Here is a 16,180-nt window from a genome sequence, read left to right as displayed (position 1 = left end):
CCATGGAGAGGGGCTAAAGAACCACAACCACAGGTTTTCTACCCCTATTGGGGTTTCTGTTCCTCCTGCTCTTCACAATGTCTATTTTTTGGCAAACTTAGGCAAACTGCTTTTGTTATGCTATTAGTGGAAAGAAAGTTTCTGTTCCTCTCTGCACCGAGTGAAAAAAGGAGGGGCTGCTTGCAATCTGCAAAAAAGAAGCCTACTTATTGGGTGGGCCTTGGTGCCACCTAGGCCCACCCACAGCTATGTGGCTGGTGCAAGCCAGTTTAGGCAGAAAACAAGTGAGAGTTTAGTTGTAGTGAGTTTGTATGGTTACGTTGATGCTCTCGCTCTGAAACTTTCTCTTGATTTCGGGGTGGCAGTAGCTCAGTCCGTTGGGACTTGGGTTGGGAACCGAAGGGTCGCTGGTTCAAGTCCCAGTACGGACCAAAGTACAGAATGTGGATTGGTAGCTGGAGAGATGCCAGTTAAACTCCTGGGCACTGCCAGGTGCTCTTAAGCAAGGCACCGTACCCCCCCCCCCAACCGCTCAGGGCGCTGGTCCAGCAGTGGCAGCCCACTCACTCTGACATCTCTCCATTTGTGCATGAATAGGTCCTGAGCATGTGTGTGTATTTCAGGCCTGTGTGCAGTGATTTCTAACAAACATTGTAAATTTTTATTTCCCCACTGGGGATCAATAAACAGTATAAATTATTATAAATTAATTATTAAATTTTCGAAGCAAGAGAAAGTGGTGCACTATAGTATAAGTTTAATACCTAACATGCCACATGTTTTGAGGATTTTTCTATTAAATTTTATTCAGCAAAGTCTTGCAATGCAACGTGGCTTATATGTTTCATCAAGTACAATGCATTTGACATGTTTTTATGAATCCCACTGCAGTCAAAGGCAGAGGCATTAGTTCTTCCCAGATGGATATCATAACCTCACCAAATCCTAATCTCACAGGAGCTATCTCTAACCTAAATATAGCCATTTATTTCCATAGTTTCCAAGTTCCATAACTTGGCCAATGTTAATGATATTAGTTAACCAAAGAGGTAATGTGTTGTATTAGTGTTAGCTTTCTAGCTTAATGTTAGCGTCCAGATGAAAAAAAGAATAAGTCCTATGAGATTATACAGGATAGCTAATAAGTAAATGTTGGAAACGTGGTTGACTGATGTATCGGCACCCTATTCAGTTGAAATAATGCAACTGCGCTGTTGAGCACATGGCGTTATTATCTTAGTAATTAAGAGTCATAACAAAAGGCAATTCGAAATAACGGAGTGCGCTGTGGCCTGTACTGCATTCAGATGGTTTAAGTTGTGTGCGTCTCTGATGAACTGTCATTTTTGTCAGATCTGGTCATTTATTGAGTCTTTCACAGTGTTTTTTTGGTTTATTTATTTGAGACTGTTTTATAGATGCTGAGCTAATGTGTCACGATGTGGCATGTCATGCTGTCAATGCTAGCTGCTCCTTTCTAGTTCTGGTAAACTGTTGGATTTGGACAATGTTGGCATTCTGATATGTAAATGACATGGATGTCTGCCTCTATGGTTGCAATACTGTGCTGTTGTGTAAAGTATTTTAGGATTGGTACTTTTATTGTTTTCTACCCTATGTTAGTATGTCAGTCATGTTGAGATAATTACAGTATAAAGGATAATTTGTTATAGTAATGTTACCTTGCTACCGGAACTACGTAGGTGGCAGTATAGTTCTAGTTCCGCTTTGTAGATGTTGCTGTTGTTGTGATTGCTGGCTGGCTCTGGCGTGGACTCGAAAAGTTCGTCTGCACTGAGGTTAGAGTTTTCTTCAGCCTGTACAAATATTGCCATCCTCCACAGTAAAGGAAGATAAATGTTATACTCTTGTCCCGAGTAATCCTTCCTCCTGCACGTATATATCCAATTATGCCTCGTTAGCTGAAGCTAACAATTGGTGTCAGAAGTGGGATCTCCTCGTCAAGAGAAGATAAAAAGGAAAAACGAACATTGACTACCAAACTGCATGCCAGACTGTGTATTGCTACACTGTGTGCGCAAAAGCTGGCATGCTGGCAAATAAATCTGCACTGTTAAAAGCAAAGCAACATGACAAGTTGCAACAAGTTTTGACTGCACTGCAAACAATAAACTGATAAAAATAAAGGACATTGCAGTTTAGGACTGGTTACTACAAGCTGGGAAAAGTAATTGCAAATATACAGCTGTACTGAAAACAAAGAAACAATAGAGAAAACTAAAATCAAAGGAAATAACGAATGAGAATGAGGAATCGCTGAGAGCCACAGCAACGCCCCTAGATCCAGGGCCACCAGCATGGCTGAAAATGCTATTGGATCACCAGGCCCAACCGTTTCAGCAGCTTTTAACACCAGTCCTACAGCATGTTGCAGCTAGAGCAGGCTTAAGTGCCAAGCAATCAAACCCAGTATGTTGGTGCAATCCCTCTGTCAACATCCCAAGAAACTCCAGAGCAACTCAGCATTCAAACATTCACATTGTATCATTGAGTAACTAACCATACCTGAGTATCCTGTGGGTTTTTCGTGACACCCCAAGATGAACATCGCTTCTACAACAATCGCCTATACAGTCCTAAGTGAAAACCTATTCAATAGTAAATGTAAGCACTACTTGATTGTGACAAGTCTATCAGACTTCAGTCTCCTTGATGTAATGTATTGTTATGCTATTTGTAAAGTGTAGTTTAAGTACAAGTCTTTTTACTGCTTTGCTACATGTATTCATCTTGCACAGGGGTCACCAACCTTTTTGTAACTGAGAGCTACTTCATGGGTACTGAGTCATACGAAGGGCTACCAGTTTGATACACTCTTCTGAAATAACAAATTTGCTCAGTTTGCCTTTGCAATATGTTGATCTTGCATATGTGCAATGGACCTCTGAAATAACATTAATGTCGACAGCACAGGTTCATGTGTAGAGGAGTATTGCTCGTGACTGTTTTATTTATTTCATTCAACCTTTATTTAACCAGCAAGTCATTAAGAACATATTCTTATTTACAATGGCGGCTTGGAAAAAGGCAATGCCTCTTGCGGGAGGGGGTTAGGGCAGCAGACTTATTCTAATCATTCTAATGCGTCTTTACAATGTAAAATCCTCATAAGGATGTGTGTGTGTGTGTGTGTGTGTGTGTGTGTGTGTGTGTGTGTGTGTGTGTGTGTGCTAATGTTGCGCCGTACAGTGGCCCACACCAGGACTGACTGATGTGTTTTATGACCACAATAAAAGCCTCCTGAACCAGATTATAACTGCAAACACCACACACTAAAGAAAACAGTGAAGAGGAGGAAAACAGTCCCTAGGCTATGAAATGCAATTTGTGGAGTGGTAGGTACTGTATTTGGTAAACAGTGTATGTTTGGGTGTCTGTTTTGTATTCATTGCACTAGTACACAGCAATGCTCTGGACCTAATCACAACTTACTCTCGGTCAGCATTCCAACAATCTCACTGCTCCCTGCACAGCAGATCCAAGCCATCGACCTACTGCGAATCAAAACCAATTATGTCTGATCGCTGACACAAATGGAGACAGAGGGAGAGAGAGGAAAGGGCTATAGAGGGGGAAGAAGAGCATGTTCAAGGATCATTTTAGATTTTGGCACTAAGCAGTGATGCAGTATTAAATCAAGGGGGGTTAGACTAAGACCTCCAGCCAGTAATTATCTTTATGAAAAGCAACCACCAAAATAAAAACCAATCAAGTATAATTCATAGCATCGATCTGATGGTCTTTACTATAACATACAAGATGAATTGTAGCCATAAAGGTTGATGTCGGTCAGATGTAGATTTTGAAATGCGTGTGTGACATTCCATACAATTTCACTGCTGTGAAATGATGTGGCCTTTGAAGTGTCATTGTGTTCATTATGTTCCAGAACCGGCCTGCTAAACGGTCCAATCTGGCCCACTGGATGACTTTGCAATGCCTCTGAGTTAAAAGGGTCCGTTCACCAAATTACACAATGTCTTCCATCTTGTGGTATCTAGTCATTATTGTAATTTCTCCCCAAGCTATGAGATAACTGTCTGAGATTGATGTCTCTACCTTATAGTAACACAATGGAAGTAGATAGAAGTTGATTTGTGGTGCTTACAACATTAAAAAAAATCATTCACAAATTTCAACAGCAATTTGTATTTTCAGACACAATGGCCAGTTGATTATTTCATTTCATTTTTTTTCATTTCATGTTTATTTGAATAGGGACAAATGCTACGCCATAGACATCTGTGCATTAAATAGGAGAGAGCCACCTGGAAAGGGTGGAACCCTAGCTTTTCCTCACTGTCAGCTGCCAAACGGACCTCTGCAATCACAGCAGTATAGGCGATGGTGAAAGTCCTGTGTTGTTTGACCCATCCACCACGCCAACCAACCTCCTTACGCAGATTTTTGGCTCTTCAATACTACTCACTAGTGTAATCGTGCTGTTATCACGAAAGATGCTTCCCATTGAAATACATTAGTTTAAAATTCATGCTCACCACCACGATAAAAACGAGAAAATCGTGTCCCTGTACACGTCACCATTTCACGAACTGCCATGAGACTGGGCTGTGCAAGCAGTCAATAGGATCGCTATTTTCTGAATCAAGTAGCTTTTTAGTAACTTAAGTTAGCTCTTTTATTGATCAAGTAGTGCGGTAGCTTCCACATTTCTCTAAGCATTCTGAAGCTCAAGCATGGAGCTTTCTGCTACAGTCTGAAATAAAACTGTTGCCTATCACTGGTGCCACGGCCAAACACAGACGTGTATCGTTACAGGGATGTATAAGAAGTTGCCCCAATGTATATGGAAGTAAATCTGTTTCATCGGATTTTGAAATTAAAAAGCCAGTGAATTTCTAGCAATCAATATTTATGCATTGAAATTATGTATCTGAAATGTTTGCCTCTGAATTTTACTCTATTTTCAACAACTCATTTTCACCTTTATTTTTCTAAGTACACATATTCAGAATATAAAATTCAACGTTAACCAAATTCAATATACAAAATTCAGATGCAAAATACAATGTATAAAATTACACTAATATATTTTCAACTTGCTCAAATTCAATAGGCCAAATTCAACTGCAAAAATGGCCAACACTGGTAATAAGCAATATGACAACATGATAAACTTGATGGTTGTATATAAACGGAGCCGCTAGTGTTTTACAGCAATTTACTTCCGAACCGAGTGGCGATGTGAAGATCACATACAGTAGTATGTATGTATATGTGTCTCAATCCTGAGCTAGTAATTGTATGTTTTGAGCACAGAGAACTATATTTTGCAAGCACATTACATTACATTTTGAACAGAAATTAACGCTCAAAAAAAATAATTTTGTTTGAGCAAAGAAAAACCTACTCCGTGCTCAATAAATGTATTTGCCTGTTTGCTATTATCCATATTAACGTGCAATAATAACCCCTCTCACGCAGTTTACTCAGGTGCTCTCTCACAAACTCGTTCTCTGCGCGCAGTCAGACGTTCTCAACTTCTTCACTCTGTGTGCACTCAACTCTTTACACACACGCTCGCTCAACTTGCAACAGCGTTACAAATGTGCCACAAAATTAACCAATCAGAGAATTAATGAAGGTCAATTGTGATTGGCTGTTGGTCTCCAATCACAACGCTTCCCAAAGAAGACGAAAAAAGGGATTTTTGGGATTTTAAATGTCTACCATCAGACATGACAGAATCAAATGGTGAAAACAGCAACAATACGCTACAACGTCAGGCGAGTTAGTAATTTCTAGTATTGTGATGTTATGGTTTTCGATGCCTTTGATGAAACCTGCTATTATCCTAACCGTTTCGGAAAAAATGAAGTTCGCCAGCTAGTGGGAGATATAGCTATATCTTAAGATAACCTACCGGCTAACGTTAATGTTATTGTAGCAAGCATGACTAACTTTTGTATATGACAAACTGTACCTTATGTTTTTGTCATTTTTATGTCTAACATGTTAAATCATGAATTGATTTAGGGTCATGGTGCAAACAGTATGGCCACAAACTGCCCAACACGGCCGTCAGAGACGGAGCTCCCTGTCCCTAGAAATGTAACTGTGCAGCAAGAAATGACAAGGTTTGTTATTCACCTAGATATGTTCATATTCAAATTCCAAATCATGACCAAATGTATTATTTTTAAATCCACGTCGTAAATGCAATTGGTCGGTTTAATCACTTGGATGTCTAAATTCAAATAGGCGTTATGATTCACCTTGAGACAGGACCTTTGAAATTTCATTGTAAAAAATATGCTATTTAGAATATTAGCATGATTGTTATATTTACTGTATATATAATAAACTAATATAAATCTACCTTTTAATCCACAGATCTTTTCCAGGATATTTCAAATCAAACTTCAGTCATGGTAAAAGGTGTTTGACTGCCACCAAGCAACTTTAAAGACCAGCAAAACAACGGCTCTCAATTTTTATCTTCTGCCAAAAAATACATCCCACACACCGTTGTCAACTGAGGAGCTTGAACTCCTCCGGGCAGGTATGGGAAAACAAACAGTGTCTCTTCCAGAAAATGGTGACCACACAGAGGTACATTTCTCAGTCAAGCTGGTTTTTTTTGTTTTTTAAGATCAATTTGTTATTGTTTTTTATCATTACACATACAGAGCAGAGAAACACAAATTGAACAAGAACAAAAACCCTCTCCCACCCCCAACCCTCTTGAGGAAAACAAATAAACAAACAGAAACCACACCTTGCCTAGTCGCTCTCCTCTATTTCTTGTGGTGCTGAGGTCATTAGGTCTGATATTTGTGCTGCTGTGTTTTTCCATAGGTTGATGGTTGATTTGGCTTTGTTAATCATTGCTGTAGAGAACTCAAGCACACCTATTTCTAGAAAATACGCCAACCACTGTTTTATACAAAGCGAGTGAGGGGGGGAGCCAGCGTTGAGCTATCATTTTCTTGGTTGCAGTTGTGCCGGCTAGCCAGATCTTCCTCTGTCTCCCAAGCAGGTGTAATTTAGAGTCCTCATTAAGTAACAAAACAATTGGGTCAGTAGGAACTCGACATCCTATCACCTCAGATATTATTGATGTTGTTTTATTCCAGAACTCGTGCACCTGTTCACACTCCCAGACCATATGCAGGAAAGTTCCAGTTTGTTCAGGTTGACAGAACGTGCAATAGGGAGCGGGAATGGCTTTGGAGATGTATCTCTTCTGGGGAGTCCAGTATGTCCTATGACATATGTTGAAGTGGATATACTGGGGATTTGGGTTCTTGGAACAGTGGAAAATGTTGTCTTATTAATATTAATTGCGTTCCCCTCAGAGCTCAGCTCTCCCTCCCATTTCTTTATTATTGGGAGTTCTCCTATGGATACTTGCATCAGTTTAGCATACATCTTGGACACTAATCCTTTCACAGGAAAATCGCCAAACCATTTAATGACTAGGTGCGCCTCAAAACTGTTTCCCCATGGTACTCTATAACATTTTAGGGCTGATCCTAAGCAAAGATAAAAGAAGGATGTCCTGGGGACCTCAAAACTAGCTCTCAGGTCTCTCCACTGGTTACAAGGGTTTGTTACCAGACATTAAGTGTGCATTGTGCTATATTGGGGTATTCAAATACCACCTATTGGTGTAGCATAGTTGCTCCTCCACCTGTTTAAAGTTGGTCAATGTGTTGGTGATAATAGGACCATAGACTAGCATGCACTTTCTTGGACACACAGCTGTAAAGGCAAGGTCTTGCAGTCTTCGACTTCCAGTGATGTTTTGTTCTATTTCTCTCCATGGAACTGTAGATGAGGGGTCCATCCATACTCTGAGGGCCTGTAGCTGAAAGGCTCTGTGATACATTTTAAAGTTGGGGAGGGCCATGCCTACCCTGTTTGTGGTACGTTGCAGGGTAGTGTACTTTAGCCTAGGTTGTTTATTATTCCAAATATACTGCCGAATTAAGGCATCAAGTTTCTTCCAGAAATGTATTGGTGGGGGTAAGGGGATCATTGTACTTAAGAAATTCATACGAGGAACTATGTTCATTTTAACAACAGCAATCCTGGACCGTAGCGATGCCGGCAGCACAGACGAGTTGGCCAGATCCCTTTGAACACTACTTAATATACCGTATTTCCTCAAATAAAAGCCGGCGCCTTTATTTACCTGAACTGCAGAAGGTACCAGGCTTGTACTTGAAGCAGGCTTTTGTTAGAGGCCGGCCTTTATTTCTAATTCCATCTGTCCATCTATAATTGTTTTAAATAAACTGTTTCAAATGAAAAACAATAGCGTTCCAGTGGATAGAGATCATACATTTTTTAAGAAACATTTGTTGTTGAAAAGTCTGTCACTTTCGTCTCTGCCAGCACTAAATGAGACCCGTGTTCACTGTTGCCAGATCTTGCGAGACAGATAAGCAACCAGGCCTGTAAAAACAAGCCCAAAACAAGCAACTTTTCTGCGCAGCCCCCCTAGGTTCCGGGAAGAGAAAAATAAATAAACTGTGTGCACGGTTTTACAATCCGTGGGGACGGATTTTAAACTGTGGGTACAGATTGTCAATTTACATCCATGTGGACAGATTGGTAAACTGTGCGCAGTTTTGCAAAACTGTACACACGGTAGTTTATTTATTTTTCTCCCCCCTGAGCTTCAGGACAATGATCACAAGAGTTAGTTAAACCACCTTTTAACATTATTTAACATTAGAAAACTGATGGGATATCAAATATAGACGGATGTACCAAGTACATGATATACACAGTAAACCTCTGATAGCCTAATTAAAATTTGCACACACAAATAAATATCACCCTGAATTCACAAATTCGTTATTTATTATTGCAGGGACTGCAGAAGATCCCATTTTTAAATAACTATAACCCAGAAACAGAAGGAATTATTAACAATCTTAGTGTGCAGCAATAAAGTGGCTCCTGCTCTGATAAACAAATGAGTGAGTTAGAAAAGACTTAAATAAACTAAACTGGTTTAAAAACAATTCAAGTCAAAACCATTTAAACAGGTGAGGATGAGGCTTGGTCTAAAACATTTTTCTTAAGACTCTTAACACTTTAGCCTCATATATATGAAGAATAACACCACCATTATCTTTCTCATCACTCACTGACATTTTCCTAAACAGAAAAAAACGATTGATGTGGGTGGGAAAAAAACTTTGCTGTCTCCTGTGTGTATGGGGAAAGGGGAGGGACAGAAGGAACAGGGCAAACTCCTACGTTTGGAAAATATCTGCTTGACAACTTATTATGGAGCTGGGAACAAGCCCAAAAAAAACGCGACCCGTGACTACCAATATTTGTAGGCGACTTTACAGAAAAACAAGCCCAAAGTCGCTTATAATAAGCGGACTTGGCAACACTGCCCGTGTTACATCCAATGTAGCTACTGCCATCTATTGGCACCTGTACATTACTACACTTGGCTGAGTGTAACACATACAGCTGCATTGACTAAAATGCGGTAGGACAATAATCCAGAAAAACCAAGTGTGAAAAAAAGCATGAATATATTGTTGAATCTGTTAAATTAAATTGGTAGAAATGTACATTACAATGAACTTGAATTTTATTTTGACTTAATATTATATGAAAGGCATTTAGGAGATTATCCACACTATTTTTTCCCCGGCCTTAATTTGAGACTGGCCTTTATTTGTCCGTGTTGACCACACCCCCGGCCACTATCAGAGGCCCGGCTTTTAATTAACTACCGGTTTTTATTTGAGGAAATACGGTAGTTTCATAGTTGTCCTGGACAACTCGCTGTAGTGATGCGTGTATAGTGATGCCCAAATATGTAATTTTGTTTTGGGTTGGTATTGTAACACTAATGGCTGATGTCACCTGCCTGTTGTTCAAGAAAAGAAGATTAGATTTATTCCAGTTAATTTTATAGCCGGAAATTGAGCCAAATTCATTGAAGATCTTGGAATAGAGTCCTCCATATCAGAGATGTACAACAAAATATCATCTGCAAATAATGATATTGAGCTGCTATTGGATTTAATGTGGACATTACAGATTTTATTTTGCCTTATGACTTGGGCTAATGGTTCAAGAGAGATTGCAAACAGCATGGGGGAAAGCGGACATCCCTGTCACAAGCCCCGCTCAATGGGAAATGGCTGAGAATGCAAGCCATTGGTTGAGACTATGTGATTGTGAGAGACAGATTGTTAAAAGACACCCTAACTCTGGACTTAAAGTTAGCACCGTTGCAGCAAGCTAAAGCTAAGCTTGTCTGTGGCTAAACTAGCCGGCAGCTGTTTAACCCTGGGAGTGTGTGGGAACTGTCTGTCTGTCTATCCCGGTGTGAGGAGGACAAACTGCAGAGATTATTAACAGTTTGTATGGTCTTGTTTCTTCACATTTTTGTCTGCTTCTCTCAGCGGCCCTCCAGGATACGGCGCCTTGGGATTCTTCCGCCTGCCAGCGTCCATCCTCCTGCTCGACGCCAAGGTTGTGGTGACTGATGTTGCTCTCACAAAAGTGTCCTAACAAAGGTAATCAGAAAACGATACATCACTGAAAACACCAGTGAAACATTCATTCAGCTTTTCTCCTCCACACCCACCCTCTCTGGGGCCTCAGTCACTGAGCTTGTAGATAATTTTAATTGTAAAATTACAAATGTTATTGATACCATTGCTCCCACTAAGGTCAAAGCTGTCTCTAGTAAGAAAAGACCATGGAGAAATGCCACACTGATAAGATCCGAAAAAAGAGATTGTCGAAAAGCTGAACACAGGTGGCGAAAAACTAATCTCCAGGTCCATTATGAAACCTGTAAAGAAAGACTTCACATTTATAATTTGGAACTAAGGAATTCAAGGCGGTTCTTCTTCTCTGACATTATTGCCAGAAACAATAATAATTCACATGCTTTGTTTGCTACTGTCGACAGGTTAACAAATCCTCCAGTACCAGTAGTATCTGAACTTTTATCCACGAAGGCCTGCAATGACTTTGCCATCTTCTTCAGAGAAAGAATTCTGAAAATTAGACAGTCAGTGCCTCCATATCAACAACAGGGTATGCATTGTCACAGCGTCCAGCTAAAAGAAATTCCAATATGACACAATTTCATACAATCAACCATAATAACCTAGAGGAAATTATACAACATGTGAAAACCTCCTCCTGTTGCCTTGATATTCTACCAATGGGCTTTTTCAAAAATGTTTCAAATTGTTTGACTTTAGATCTTCTACAGATTGTAAACACGTCTCTTCTCTCAGGTATCTTCCCACAGGCCCTGAAAATTGCAGTCATCAAGTCACTCTTAAAAAAGAACAATCTAGACACGTCAATAATGAACAACTATAGGCCGATATCAAACCTTCCATTTTTAAGTAAAATCATTGAAAAAGCAGTTTTTCAACAACTCAACCTTTTTTTGTCACTAAACACCAGTTTTGATGCCTTCCAGTCGGGTTTTCAACCACACCACAGCACTGAGACAGCTCTTGTTAAAGTCTTTAATGACGTCCACTTAAACACAGACAGTGGCAAAACTACAGTCTTAGCATTACTTGATCTCAGTGCTGCATTTGACATGTGATGACTTTGTGTCTATAGGTAATTATGCATCTGAGCATACAAATATGACGTGTGGAGTTCCCCAAGGCTCGGTTCTGGGGCCTTTTCCGTTTAATATCTACATGCTTCCACTGGCTCAGATTATGGAAAATAACAAGTTAATAATAATAAGTTATCATAGTTAGGCGGACGACACACACATTTACATAACCTTATCGCCTGGGGACTATAGTCCAATACAAAAATTGACTAAGTGCATTGAACAAATTAACGATTGGATGTGCCAGAACTTTCTTAAATTAAATGAAGAAAAAACTGAGGTGGTTGTTTTTGGAGCAAAAGAGGAACGATTGAAAGTCAGCACTCAGCTTCAAACGAAAATGTTAAAAACAACAGACAAAGCCAGAAATCTTGGTGTAGTCATGGACTCAGACCTGAATTTCAACAACCACATTAAGACAATAACAAAGTCTGCCTAGTAAGAATTAATAGTAATAATAGAATTAAGAATATATCAAGGGTTAAAGGACTTATGTCTCAGCAGGATTTGGAAAAACTTGTCCATGCTTTTATCTTCAGTAGACTTGACTACTGTAACGGAGTCTTTACAGGTCTCCCTAAATAAAATCAATCAGACAGCTGCAGCTGATTCAGAACGCTGCTGCTCGAGTCCTCACTAAGACCAAGAAAGTGGATCACATCACTCCAGTTCTGAAGTCTTTACACTGGCTTCCTGTGCCTCAAAGAATTGATTTCAAAATACTTGTGCTGGTTTATAAATCACTAAACGGTTTAGGGCCAAAATACATTTCTGATCTGCTAGTAAACTATGCACCACCCAGACCTCTCAGGTCGTCGGGGACAGGTCTGCTTTCTGTCCCCAGAGTCAGAACTAAACAGGGGGAAGCAGCGTTCAGTTTTTATGCTCCACATATCTGGAACAAACTTCCTGATAACTGCAGGTCTGCCCCAACTCTCAGTTCTTTTAAATCAAGGCTGAAGACTTTTCTTTTTGATGTTGCCTTTCTTTAACTTCTTGTACTGCACTGTGAATTGTATTCTTGTATTTTATCTGTTTTTAATTTTGTATTCATTTCTAACTGCTCTTTAATGTTTTATGTAAAGCACTTTGAATTGCCCTGTTGCTGAAATGTGCTATATGAATAAAGCTGCCTTGCCTTGCCTTGCCTATGGCCATGGGATTCGAATATAAAGTGCGCACCAAGTCAATGAATTTGGCCCACAAGCCAAGCCTCTCCATTACTTGCCACAAGTAGTTCTACTCTAGGCGGTCAAAAGCCTTTTCCGCGTCCACTGATAAAACTGCTGCCGTTGTTGGAAGGTTTTTGGCTTATTCTATTACATGAAATAGTCTGCGTACATTGTCTTCAGCACGATGCCCGCATGTCTCGAGTACCCTACCTGAATTCGCTGATAAATTTGTAGCAAAGGGTGAACTGTTATAAAATAAAATAAATCCCCTAACTCTGAGACCACAGACCCCCTCCCCTATCTGTAAGATACGTGGCCACATCAAATGCAGCTCACGCAAAACTCACTGGTTAATTGAAACAGGTCTAGTGCACTTATATGTCAAACATGAACAATGTTACAAAAACCTTAGAACTAGGTCTCAACCAGCTATTAAGTTCTGAAATAGGCTATGCGCAAAACACACCAGCCAAGTAGGGGTAGTAAACATAGATTATAAGCTGAATAGTCTGTATTCATCATGTTCTTTCAGTCTGATTAAATGTTCCTTTAAAGCTTGGTTCCAAAACTTAAGTACAGTGCCCTCGAGTCAAACTTAGTACAGTACTCCAGATACCGCTAGTCCATAGCCGCTGGGTCTGCCAGCCCCGGGCCCACTGCTGGCTTCAGCACCAGACAAGAGGTCCCCCCGTCATCCTCTGGCCCCAACGTTGGCACTCGGTCCAGCCGCGGAGCGGCTCGTGTGCATGTCCCATCATCCTCCGTATCCAGCTTCTGACAAAAAACGTCTGCATCCTTGGCTGTAGTGAAGGTGAGCACTCTCCCTCCGTGGGTCACTCTCAGGGTTACACTGAGCTCCTATAAATTCTTGGCGCCGCTGGATGGTGAAAGCCCTGTAGTCAGCCTTAAAGCATAGCATTGCTTTGGAATCACGAATCGGGCCTTTCTGCTGTACTTGTCTCGCCCCCTGAAGGATTACTTGACGGTCTTGGTATCTCAAACACCTGAAAATCAGAGTACATGTCTTTGTACCCTTGCCGTAGATTCTGTGTGCTCTGTCAATTTTGATGACAGCCCTGTTCTGTAAGGAGGGGAGCCACACCGGTAACTGCTTTTGCAGGAACACAACTGGGTCATCTTTTTCGATGCCCTCTTTTAATCCAATGATGCGTACATTGTTGCATCGGGATCTGTCTTCCATTTCGGCTAGCTTATACTCAAATTTCTTCTGGTCCTCAACACAGGCGTTCACCATGTTTCTCATCTGCCTGTTATCCCCTTGTGTCTTGTCTAGTCGTTGCACCAGATCACGTACCGTAGCTCCCTACCTCTCGAGCTCTGTCCTGATGCGTTGCAGCGAGGTATCAGTTTTTGCTAGCACTTCCTTCACTGCGTTGCGGACCACTGATTCAAGCACGTCCAGGACGGCAGCTAGCAGCTAGCAGGGCGAGCTAGCTACCGGCAGGATCGAGACAGGGTAGGTGAATTTAACTATCTATCGACAGTACTCACATATATATAGCGATCAAGATTAATGTAAAAATTGGCCGGAATTCTCCTTTAAGGTGGTGTATATAGGAGAGGCAGGTATTGATACAGGAGCCCTTAGGAAAGAGTTTTTAACTGGTAAATTGGTCATTTAACTGTTGTGTTCTAATATGAAACAAATCCAATCAATCAGCTAAAACTGGATCTGAAGATATGGTTTCAGGTATTGAAAACAGATTCTTTGAAAGGAGCTGGAAACCAGGGTTAAAATCCCAAGTACTCTTTGACAGACCTTGATAACGAGAACTTCAGGTTGGTACATACACCTTTTTTTTTTTTTACACATGACAGCCATGTACTGGATGTAAGGAAATTTTTATTGAGATGTTTTCTACCTTGCACACAGAACTATTGGTGAAATAATGGCAGTCAGCCTCGCACAAGGTGGCCCACCTCCTGCTTTTTTGAGAGGACTTAAATTCTCTGTCTAAGGAAGATGTGGCCGATCTAGAATCCTGTCAACTCATCAGCAGGGTGAGCACTCTGAGAGTTTTTAGATATGAATTAGATAAAGATTAGTTTTAACACCTATTTTATTCGCTGCTTTATTTCAAAAATGCTTATTTTCTTTTTTTCTCAGGTCGAAGATTCTGCAGATGCTCAGGAGTAGATTTACTAACACTACTGCAGTTTACGCTGCGTCTGTTTATGCAAGTTCGGTATTTGCGCATGCTATGCTTCCTCATTTTGCCTCTAAAAGAGCAAAGAATGGGCCCGCATGTATCTATCATTGATCTTCCTACGGGAAAAAGAAAGCGCAAGCTTAAATTTAGTGACGACTTTGTAATGTTGCCAGGAGTTTAACGTGTGCTGGGATGGAATGTGAATGCTGAGTGACAGGTTCCAGGTCATCTTTGATTTCGTCCAGTAATAGAAATATTGCATGGCTGCTTAATCTGTAACGTCGGATGATTTCTGGTTCGCTTAAGTGGAAAAGAGTGATTCTCATGGCATAAATCCTGTCTGCTCGCCGTCTTGGCCTATGCCTTCGCCTTGCTCAGATCACTGCTGCCATTAAATAAGGTAAATTTTTACACACAGGAAACCGCACTCCCCGGTTTAGACCTGCTTTTAAGAGGCGGAGAATTTCCCCCATAGAATAGAGGCGCGTTCTTACTGGCAGTCTTTGTAAATACTGCGGAATATATGTATATATAATTATTCGCACTTTACGCGTATCCTCCCACCTTTTTGGGTGGATTTACCCCATGATCCTCCCACGAACGCATATTGAAAGCGCAACTTGTCTCTTCTCGCTCATGAGGCAGGCAATCTACGATTTTACCCAAGTGCGCCCTGTTTGTAAATAGCCCACATCGGTTAAGTCAGTCGTTGCGAACAATTTACGCCTGGAAACAGTTGCAAACGGCTTGATAAATCTAGCCCTCAGTGTCTAATGTTGAACGCTGATGAAATGATAAGCTGTGGATACATGAGACAGATCAACCTGGACAGCAAAGAAAGCATTATTCGGTAAGAGTTTTAAAAGAATATTACACTTTAAAATATTTTTCATTTAAAAATGTAAACATTTCAAACCATGTTGTTTTCTCCAAAGAGCAATTGTCCTACATTCTACTACAAGACTGATTCCAATGCTGCAGCAAATTCGAAAGGGCATGGAACTGTACGGCCTGGTGGACCAGATGGCTACAAACCCTGAAGCTTGCCGCTCCCTGTTTGTTCCCGGGAAGATTATCAAGGTATCAATTTTAACTGCCACTAAATCTTTTCTTACGTTTGCCTAGTTATATATTGGAATTTTCATTTTGTATAAGCTTTACAAGCCTATATTTGAACACTTCAAATTTAACCAAATATGCATTCACTGTTTATTTATAGC

This window comes from Sander lucioperca, chromosome 16 (assembly GCF_008315115.2).
Source record: "Sander lucioperca isolate FBNREF2018 chromosome 16, SLUC_FBN_1.2, whole genome shotgun sequence".
NCBI lineage: Eukaryota > Metazoa > Chordata > Actinopteri > Perciformes > Percidae > Sander > Sander lucioperca.
This window is presented reverse-complemented; position numbering follows the sequence as displayed.